We start from the raw sequence: 9,287 nt of genomic DNA, 5'->3' as shown, positions 1-9,287 counted from the left end.
AGATCTATAAAGGCCCATTATCCTGTTAAGCATCCGGGGACCCAATCCGATATGCTCCAGTACAGACCTCATAAAGCCCCAGCCGACCCGGTCAAAAGCCTTTTCGGCATCAGTGGATAATAACACTGTGGGTGGGCCGCCCCGGGACGCGATATGAATCAAGCTCTGTACCTTAGTGGTATTATCTTTGGCCTCGCGGCCCGGGACAAACCCCACCTGATCGCTATGGATCAGGGAAGGCAGGAATGCGTTCAGTCTGTTTGCCATTAATTTTGCAAAGAGCTTGACATCGACGTTTAGGAGAGATATGGGTCTATAGCTGGAGCACACCGAGGGATCTTTGCCGGGCTTAGGCAACACGGAGATATGCGCCTCTAAGGATTGGTTGGAGAAATGGGTGTTTGCGGATATTGAATTAAAGGCCTGGAGGAGATAAGGGGATGTGAGGTCCTTGAATTGTTTATAATAGGTGAGGGTGAAGCCATCTGGTCCTGGGCTCTTACCAGGCGGGGTTGAGGCCAGGACATTCTCCAGTTCTTGTTGGGTGAAGGGTTGTTCCAAAGCCTCCCTGTCCAAAGGTGACAAGACGGGGTAGGACACTTTTTCTAGGTACGCCTTTGCCCGTGATAAGTCGCATGGAGAAGCGGTATTGTCCGGCCGATTTTCTAGATTATATAAAAGGGAGTAGTACTGTTTGAAGCTTGCCGCAATTTCTGGGGTTTTGAATCGGAGGATATTCCCAAGATCTTTTACAGTGTTAATATACAGGGAGGAACGCTGGGCTTTGAGGGCCTGGGCCAGAAGGCGACCAGGTTTATTACCCCACTGGTAGTATTTAGAGTTACATTTTCGGACAGATAGTTGGATACTATCAGTAAGGGTTTTCTTTAGTTGGGCCCGTGTATCTAGTAGAGCTAGGTAATCAGTCTCCGAAAGGGTCGATTTGTGTAGGGACTCGAGGTGGTGTAGTTGGTCTAATAATTTAGTGATTAGTGCTGACTTCTGTTTCTTCACAAATGTCCCCAACTGTATGAGTTTACCTCGTATGGTGCATTTATGCGCTTCCCATAAGGTAATTTTTGAGAGGTCTGCAGTGTCATTTATGGAGAAGAACTCAGCCAGAGCTTTTTCTATTTCGCCCCTGCAATACTGGTCTTGCAACAATGATTCATTGAGACGCCAGGTCCATTGACCTGGGGTAGTCTGCGGGGTCGGTGTCATGTGTACAGGAGCATGGTCGGACCAGGTTATCGGGCCGATGGAGGAGTCTATCAATAAGGGGAGATGCCTGTGACCCAGAAATAAATAATCGAGACGGGAATATGCTTTGTGTGGAGGGGAGTAGAAGGAGTAGTCTCTGGTTGAGGGGTGGAGAACCCGCCAGGAGTCAGCCAGTTGGAGGTCATGAAACAATCGTCTAACCTGTCGGTACTGGCGTTGAGAGGTCCGGGGGGCGTTGGAAGATGAATCCAATGATGGATCCATTATCCAGTTCAGGTCACCTCCAAGAACAGTCACACCTGAAAGGAGTGGTTCTATTTGGGAGAGTGCGGTGCGGAAGAATGGGACCTGGTCCTTGTTGGGGGCGTAAAGTGCAATAAATGTGTATGGACAGGAGCCTATTTTACAACGGACCATCAGAAGACGGCCCGGGACCAATTTATGGACTGACATGTCTGACAGCTGGAGGGTCCTGGAGAACACTATCGCCACGCCCTTTGATTTAGAGTCTGGGTTGTTATTGTAAAAAGCCTGGGGATAGCGGTAGTTGGTCAAAGGAGGGTTCTTAGCTGAGATTTTAAAATGCGTCTCCTGGACCATTGCTACATCTACTCTATCGGCCCACAGGGACCTCAAAAGGGATGATCTTTTCTCCGGTACATTAAGACCCTTCGCATTGATCGAAGCGACTTTAATTTTGCCTGCGGACGTCATGGAGGGTAAGTGCTATGGTGGAATGCGTTGAGTCTAGAATGGTCAGTGAAAGGGAAGAAAGAGGGACAGGAAGGAAAAAAAAGGGGACAGGGCATGGAGAAAAAGAGATCAGTAAGAACATTCAAAAAACATTAAAAAAAAAAACCCGCGTTGGGACAACCATTCCGTCTAAGGGTTGGGTATCCAAGAGGCAAAACAGCCAGGGACGGGTGTGGGGCGGACAAGGGAGCCACCGCCAAAGGCATAATGAAAATGAGAGAAGACATTATATTAAGCGATATACTTATATAAGCTGAACTGAGTATACATAATAAACTGTAAACCTTATACCTCATCAACAAGAGGAAATCTTCAAATAGTGAAAAATGCAGGAAATCTCGTATTAATTGAACAAGGAATAGTAATGATAATCAACGACCCAAAACATGTGGGGGAGGTGAGGCCGGAGCCTCTGTTACAGCGGAAGTTCACATGGTAGTTCTTCAGTAGCGTGTAATGATATTGCGCTGTAATCTAAGAACAGTGACACTTTGTAACCTGTAGAGGTATCTAAAGTAGAACTTGGACAAACAAAGGGTCTAGGATAATCGGTCAGGTGACAAGTGATTCCTTGTTGGGGGGAGGACTTTTAGTGCCCTTCCCTCCACCTTTCCGCACCACCTGCCAAGGTGGTCCTAGGTTCAGGGGCTGGATAGATGGTAGCTCTGGAATAGGGAAGTCCCAATCGCGTAAATCAGGTTTTGGTATGCCAAGTCCCGTGCAGAACTCTGGGAGGTCCAAGTAGGAGTTGAGGGTGTGGGTTTTTCCAGCTGAGGAGACCTGGAGGCTGAAGGGGAAGCCCCACCGATATTTCAACTGACGTTTGCGGAATTCTTCCGTCAGGGGTTTAAGGGCTTTTCGTTGTTGTAATGTGTGCCAAGACAAGTCTTGATAAATTTGTATCACGGAGCCGTTGAAGTCTACTCCATCAAGTTGGCGAACTTTGCGCATGATATCCTCTTTTTGGGAGAAATAATGCAACCTGCATATGACATCACGTGGTCTATCCGCGGAGAGGCCTCTTGGTTTCAGGGCGCGATGGGCCCTGTCAAAGGTGATGATATCATTGGGGTCGTTACCCAGGATCTCGTTAAAGATCTTCGTAAGGGCTTCGATCAGCCCTGTTGGAGGAACCTCTTCCGGTAGGCCTCGCACGCGGATATTGTTTCGTCTCCCTCTGTTGTCCAAATCTGTCAGCCGCAGTTGTAGGGAGCGGATCTCCGATGATTGGGTTTCAATTACAGTCGTCAATGATTTTAGAATTGTATCAGAGGAGGTTTGGTGATCTTCCAGGCTCGATACTTGGTCAGATATGTGTGAAATGTCCTGTCTCATGGCAGCCAGCTCGCGTCTCACCGTGTCTTGTAAATCTTGTTTAGTGGGTAGGGTCTTCATATAAGCCAATATGTCTTGCAGATCCTTGCCACCCGATGAGAGAGCTTGCGGTGCGTTCGCGTTTGGGGAAGATGGGTGAGGGGCTAGTGAGAGAGAGGGGGAGGTTGCTGCAGGGGGGTTGTCAGTTGGAGCGGGAGAAGTAGGTTGTAGGAAGGGCCTCATTGCAGATTGCGACATGTTCCCCCGAAGAGTCGGTTTGCCAGTCTTCTGAGAAGATTTCTTATTCTTGGGCATCACTTAAGTAGCTTAATTTCCCTGTATCGAGTTGACGAGGTGAGATATGATCACATGTTTAGCATGAGAGTGCCTTCAGCGGTATGGCTCCCCGTGGGTTGGCTTCAGCAGCACATTACGACATCAATGGCCACGGTAGCCAATTCAGGTGCATATCTTATAGCGTCATAGGCTCTGAGATATCGAGGTGAGACCATTTAATATCTTTTGTATAAGCAGAGATATATTTCACCAGTAATTTGCCCCGGGTTAACCACTAGAGGGAGCCTGTGACTTGGGCTATACTATGGAGCCTGTGGTTTGATGAGCCCTGATGTCTGCCGGGCAGAGTGTTTAAAGGGAGTCCCCGGATTCTGGATGGGAACTAGGCCGTGGCCTGCAGGAAGGTGGTGGGGGTCTCTTCCAGCTCTGAGATCACGACCCCAGAGGTAGAGGGGTAATTAGACCCCTTTAACAGCTGTGCGGGAGTATGGTAGTAGGGAGAGAGCGTACTCTCATATGTCCGACGGGGCAGTGATCCCCGGCCGGGACCCTCCAAAGGCAGGTGTCCAGGAGTGCAGCGGGCCCCGAGGTCTATGCGGCGTGTGGCTGGTGAGGATGACGCGTCTCCCCTCCCAGGCAGTCAGGCGGTTCGGGCGGGTGAAGCCGCCGCGTCTCAGAGCTGCAAGCGGGAGGCAGCCAGCACACGAGAGTCCTAGCGACTCGGTGTAGACAGCCGGTGCGACGATCGCGGGGCGAGCTCCAGCTATGTAACAAACTCACCGCTGCGGGGGGGTCCGTCTCCAGATCCCGTGTGCAGGTCCCGATGGGTGCGGGGAGGGAAGCCCGGTCTCAGCAGGGTGTCCGTGTGCGCCGGGCGGGTTCGTCCAGCTTCCGCTCTACTCCTGGCCCCGGCTTCCGTTTGGGGAGGTAGGCCGCAGTCCGCAGGAGCGCTGAAAAGCGCTCCCCGACTCCGCAGGCTCCCCAGGTGCCGGCAGCAGGGTCAGGCAAGCCTCTGGAGTGTCTTTTGGCTGGTTGGGGATGTGGATATAGGGAGTTGGGAGGCTTTATGAGTGCCGTTTCCTCGACGATCTTTTAATCCTGGCACAGTCACAGGAATTGCTCCTGTGTCATCTGCAACAGACAATGTGTCTGCAGAAGCACGGGTGGCTCATAAATTGGGCAAAATCGTCTCTGGTTCCGTCACAGCAGATGACTCACTTGGGGGCTGTACTGGATTCAAGCCTTCAAAGAGTAATTTTACCTCTGAACAAGATATCCAGGGTTCAGTCAAGGATTCTGGAGCTGCTACACAGTCAAAGGGTATCTATTCACGCAGCAATGCATGTGATGGGATTGATGGTGTCAACATTCGACATGGTGGAGTATGCACACTTCCACTCAAGGCCTCTGCAGCATCTGATCTTTACCAAATGGAATGGGTTTCATCAGATGATAAAAACGTAGACTATGGTCCTTACTGTGGAAGTAAGGAGGTTGTTATCCTGGTGGCTACAGACATTCCATCTAGACAAAGGGAGACCCTTTTGGATATTAGCTTGGAAAATTCTGACAGCGGATGCCAGTCCCCAGGGCTGGGGAGCAGTGTCAGGAAGATTTTGTTTCCAGGGGAAATGGACCAAGGAAGAAGGTTGCCTGCCAATAAATATATTGGAACTTCGGGCCATATACATGGCACTGATTCAGGCAAAGGACATCCTTCGGGGAAAACCAGTTCAGATCCACTCGGACAATGCAACGGCAGTAGCGTACCTCAACCATCAGGGAGGAACTCGCAGCCAAAAAGCTATGAAGGAGGTAAGTCACACACTAAAGTGGGCAGAACTTCATCATTCAGCTTTGTCTGCAGAGTTCGTACCGGGAGTACTAAACTGGGAAGCGGACTTTCTCAGTCGACACGCCATTCAGGCAAGCGAATGGGCTCTACACCCGGAGGTCTTCCAGATCCTAGTCAACAAGTGGGGGTTGCCAGAGATAGATCTCATGGCGTCCCGTCAGAACAACAAAGTTCTTGCATACGGGTCAAGAACAAAGGATCCCAAAGCGATCTTTGTGGATGCCCTGTCGGTGAGATGGGACTTTCATCTGTGTTTCTTCCAATCACCTTATTACCCAGGGTGGTGAGAAAGATGAAACAAGGAACGGGTGCCGTGATACTAATAGTGTCGGCTTGGCCCAGAAGGCATTGGTACACAGATCTGCAGAGGATGTCGATGGATGCTCCATTCCTACTCCCTCAACGTCCAGATCTACTGACGCAGGGTCCTTGTTATCGCAGACATCTGGAGCGACTGTCTTTGACGGCGTGGCTCTTGAAACCTTTATCCTGAAGTCAAGAGGATTCTCACAACAGGTAATTCAAACAGTACTCAGAGCAAGGAAACCCTCCTCAGCTCGAATTTATCACCGAATATGGTAAGCCTATATTCCATGGTGCAGTAAACGGAAATTTGACCCTAGGTCTTTCAGAGTTTCCAGGGTCTTAGCATTCATTCAGGCAGGAATGGATAAAGGTTTGACGGTGGCTTCCTTGAGAGTGCAAGTGTCAGCATTGACTGTATGGTTCCAAAAGAAAATTGCCAACCTACAGGATGTGCGCACTTTTGTCCAGGGAATGCTGTGCATTCAACCTCCTTTTGTTCCTCCTACAGCACCGCGGGACTTAAGTTTAGTCCTAAAGGCCCTTCAAATTGCCCCATTTGAACCACTTAATAGAGTGGATCTTAAATGGTTGACAGCTAAAGTTCTCTTTCTACTGGCCATAGCGTCAGCTGGAAGAGTGTCAGATTTAGGGGCATTGTCATGTCGTTCCCCATTTCTGATTTTTTTATCCAGATAAAGCAGTTCTCAGAACTAGATCTGGGTATCTTCCTAAGTTGGTGTCTAAATTCCACCTTAATGAAGAAATTGTAGTCCCGGCTTTCCAGGTACCGGACCTTTCTGCGGGAGATGCATCGCTGGACGTGGTCCGTGCCTTAAGGATCTATGTGGATCGTACCAGTGCCATCAGAAAGACAGATTCTCTCTTCATTCTCTACGGATTTCACAAAACGGGATGGCCTGCTGATAAGCAGACACTGGCAAGATGGCTTCAGATGACGATTTCAGAAGCATATTCTCAAGCTGATCTACCTGTTCCGGCTAATGTCTCTGCTCACTCTACTCGTAAGGTAGGTCCATCATGGGCAGCACAACGTGGTGCTTCAGCAGAACAGATATGTAAGGCAGCCACATGGTCTTCCGTTAACAAATTCATTAGACATTATGCCATAGATACCTTTGCCTCTCATGACGCTGAATCCGGGCGAAGGATTCTCCTGTCCAATCAGGAGCGTCCCCAACACTAAATTGCTTTGGGAAATCCCAATGTTATCCTGTGGATAACCTGTGGACCCTGCCGGAGAAATATATGTTATGGTAAGAACTTACTGTTGATAACGGTATTTCTCTAACGTCCTAGTGGATGCTGGGGACTCCGTCAGGACCATGGGGATTAGCGGCTCCGCAGGAGACAGGGCACAAAAATAAAGCTTTAGGATCAGGTGGTGTGCACTGGCTCCTCCCCCTATGACCCTCCTCCAAGCCTCAGTAAGGTTTTTGTGCCCGTCCGAGCAGGGTGCAATCTAGGTGGCTCTCCTAAAGAGCTGCTTAGAAAAAGTTTTTAGGTTTTTTATTTTCAGTGAGTCCTGCTGGCAACAGGCTCACTGCATCGAGGGACTTAGGGGAGAGAAGTGAACTCACCTGCGTGCAGGATGGATTGGCTTCTTAGGCTACTGGACACCATTAGCTCCAGAGGGAGTCGGAACACAGGTCTCACCCTGGGGTTCGTCCCGGAGCCGCGCCGCCGACCCCCCTTGCAGATGCCGAAGATGGAAGAGGTCCAGAAGCAGGCGGCAGAAGACTTTTCAGTCTTCCTGAGGTAGCGCACAGCACTGCAGCTGTGCGCCATTGTTGTCAGCACACTTCACACAGCGGTCACGGAGGGTGCAGGGCGTTGGGGGGGCGCCCTGGGCAGCAATGTATAATACCTTTTTATGGCTAAAAATACATCACATATAGCCCTTGAGGCTATATGGATGTATTTAACCCCTGCCAGATCTCACAGACTCCGGAGAAGAGCCCGCCGAAATAGGGGGCGGGGCTTATTCTCCTCAGCACACAGCGCCATTTTCCTGCTCAGCTCCGCTGTGAGGAAGGCTCCCAGGACTCTCCCCTGCACTGCACTACAGAAACAGGGTAAAACAGAGAGGGGGGGGGCACGTTTTTTTTTGGCGATATTACTATATTTAAGCTGCTATAAGGATACAACACTTATATAGGGTTGTTCCCATATATATTATAGCGCTTGGGTGTGTGCTGGCAAACTCTCCCTCTGTCTCCCCAAAGGGCTAGTGGGGTCCTGTCTTCAATAGAGCATTCCCTGTGTGTCTGCTGTGTGTCGGTACGTGTGTGTCGACATGTATGAGGACGATGTTGGTGTGGAGGCAGAGCAATTGCCGGTAATGGTGATGTCACCCCCTAGGGAGTCGACACCGGAATGGATGGTTTTGTTTATGGAATTACGTGATAATGTCAGCACATTACAAAAATCAGTTGACGACATGAGACGGCCGTCAAACCAGTTGGTACCTGCCCAGGCGTCTCAGACACCGTCAGGGGCTGTAAAACGCCCTTTACCTCAGTCGGTCGATACAGACCCAGACACGGACACTGAATCTAGTGTCGACGGTGAAGAAACAAACGTATTTTCCAGTAGGGCCACACGTTATATGATCACGGCAATGAAGGAGGCTTTGCATATCTCTGATACTACAAGTACCACAAAAAGGGGTATTATGTGGGGGGTGAAAAAACTACCAGTAGTTTTTCCTGAATCAGAGGAATTGAATGATGTATGTGATGAAGCGTGGGTTAACCCAGATAGAAAAGGGCTAATTTCAAAAAAGTTATTGGCATTATACCCTTTCCCGCCAGAGGTTAGGGCGCGCTGGGAAACACCCCCTAAGGTGGATAAGGCGCTCACACGCTTATCAAAACAAGTGGCGTTACCGTCTCCTGATACGGCCGCCCTCAAGGATCCAGCTGATAGGAGGCTGGAAACTACTCTAAAAAGTATATACACACATACTGGTGTTATACTGCGACCAGCCATCGCCTCAGCCTGGATGTGCAGTGCTGGAGTGGTCTGGTCGGATTCCCTGACTGAAAATATTGATACCCTGGATAGCGACAGTATTTTACAGACTTTAGAGCAATTAAAGGATGCTTTTCTTTATATGCGAGATGCTCAGAGGGATATTTCTCACTCTGGCATCGAGAGTAAGTGCGATGTCCATATCTGCCAGAAGAAGTTTATGGACACGACAGTGGTCAGGTGATGCGGATTCCAAACGGCATATGGAAGTATTGCCATATAAAGGGGAGGAATTATTTGGCGTCGGTCTATCGGATTTGGTGGCCACGGCAACTGCCGGGAAATCCACCTTTTTACCTCAGACCCCCTCCCAACAGAAAAAGACACCGTCTTTTCAGCCGCAGTCCTTTCGGTCCTATAAGAACAAGCGGGCAAAAGGACAGTCATATCTGCCCCGAGGCAGAGGAAAGGGTAAGAGAGGGCAGCAAGCAGCTCCTTCCCAGGAACAGAAGCCCTCCGCGGGTTCTGCAAAGCCCTCAGCATGACGCTG

Source organism: Pseudophryne corroboree, chromosome 6 (genome assembly GCF_028390025.1).
Source record: "Pseudophryne corroboree isolate aPseCor3 chromosome 6, aPseCor3.hap2, whole genome shotgun sequence".
NCBI lineage: Eukaryota > Metazoa > Chordata > Amphibia > Anura > Myobatrachidae > Pseudophryne > Pseudophryne corroboree.
This window is presented reverse-complemented; position numbering follows the sequence as displayed.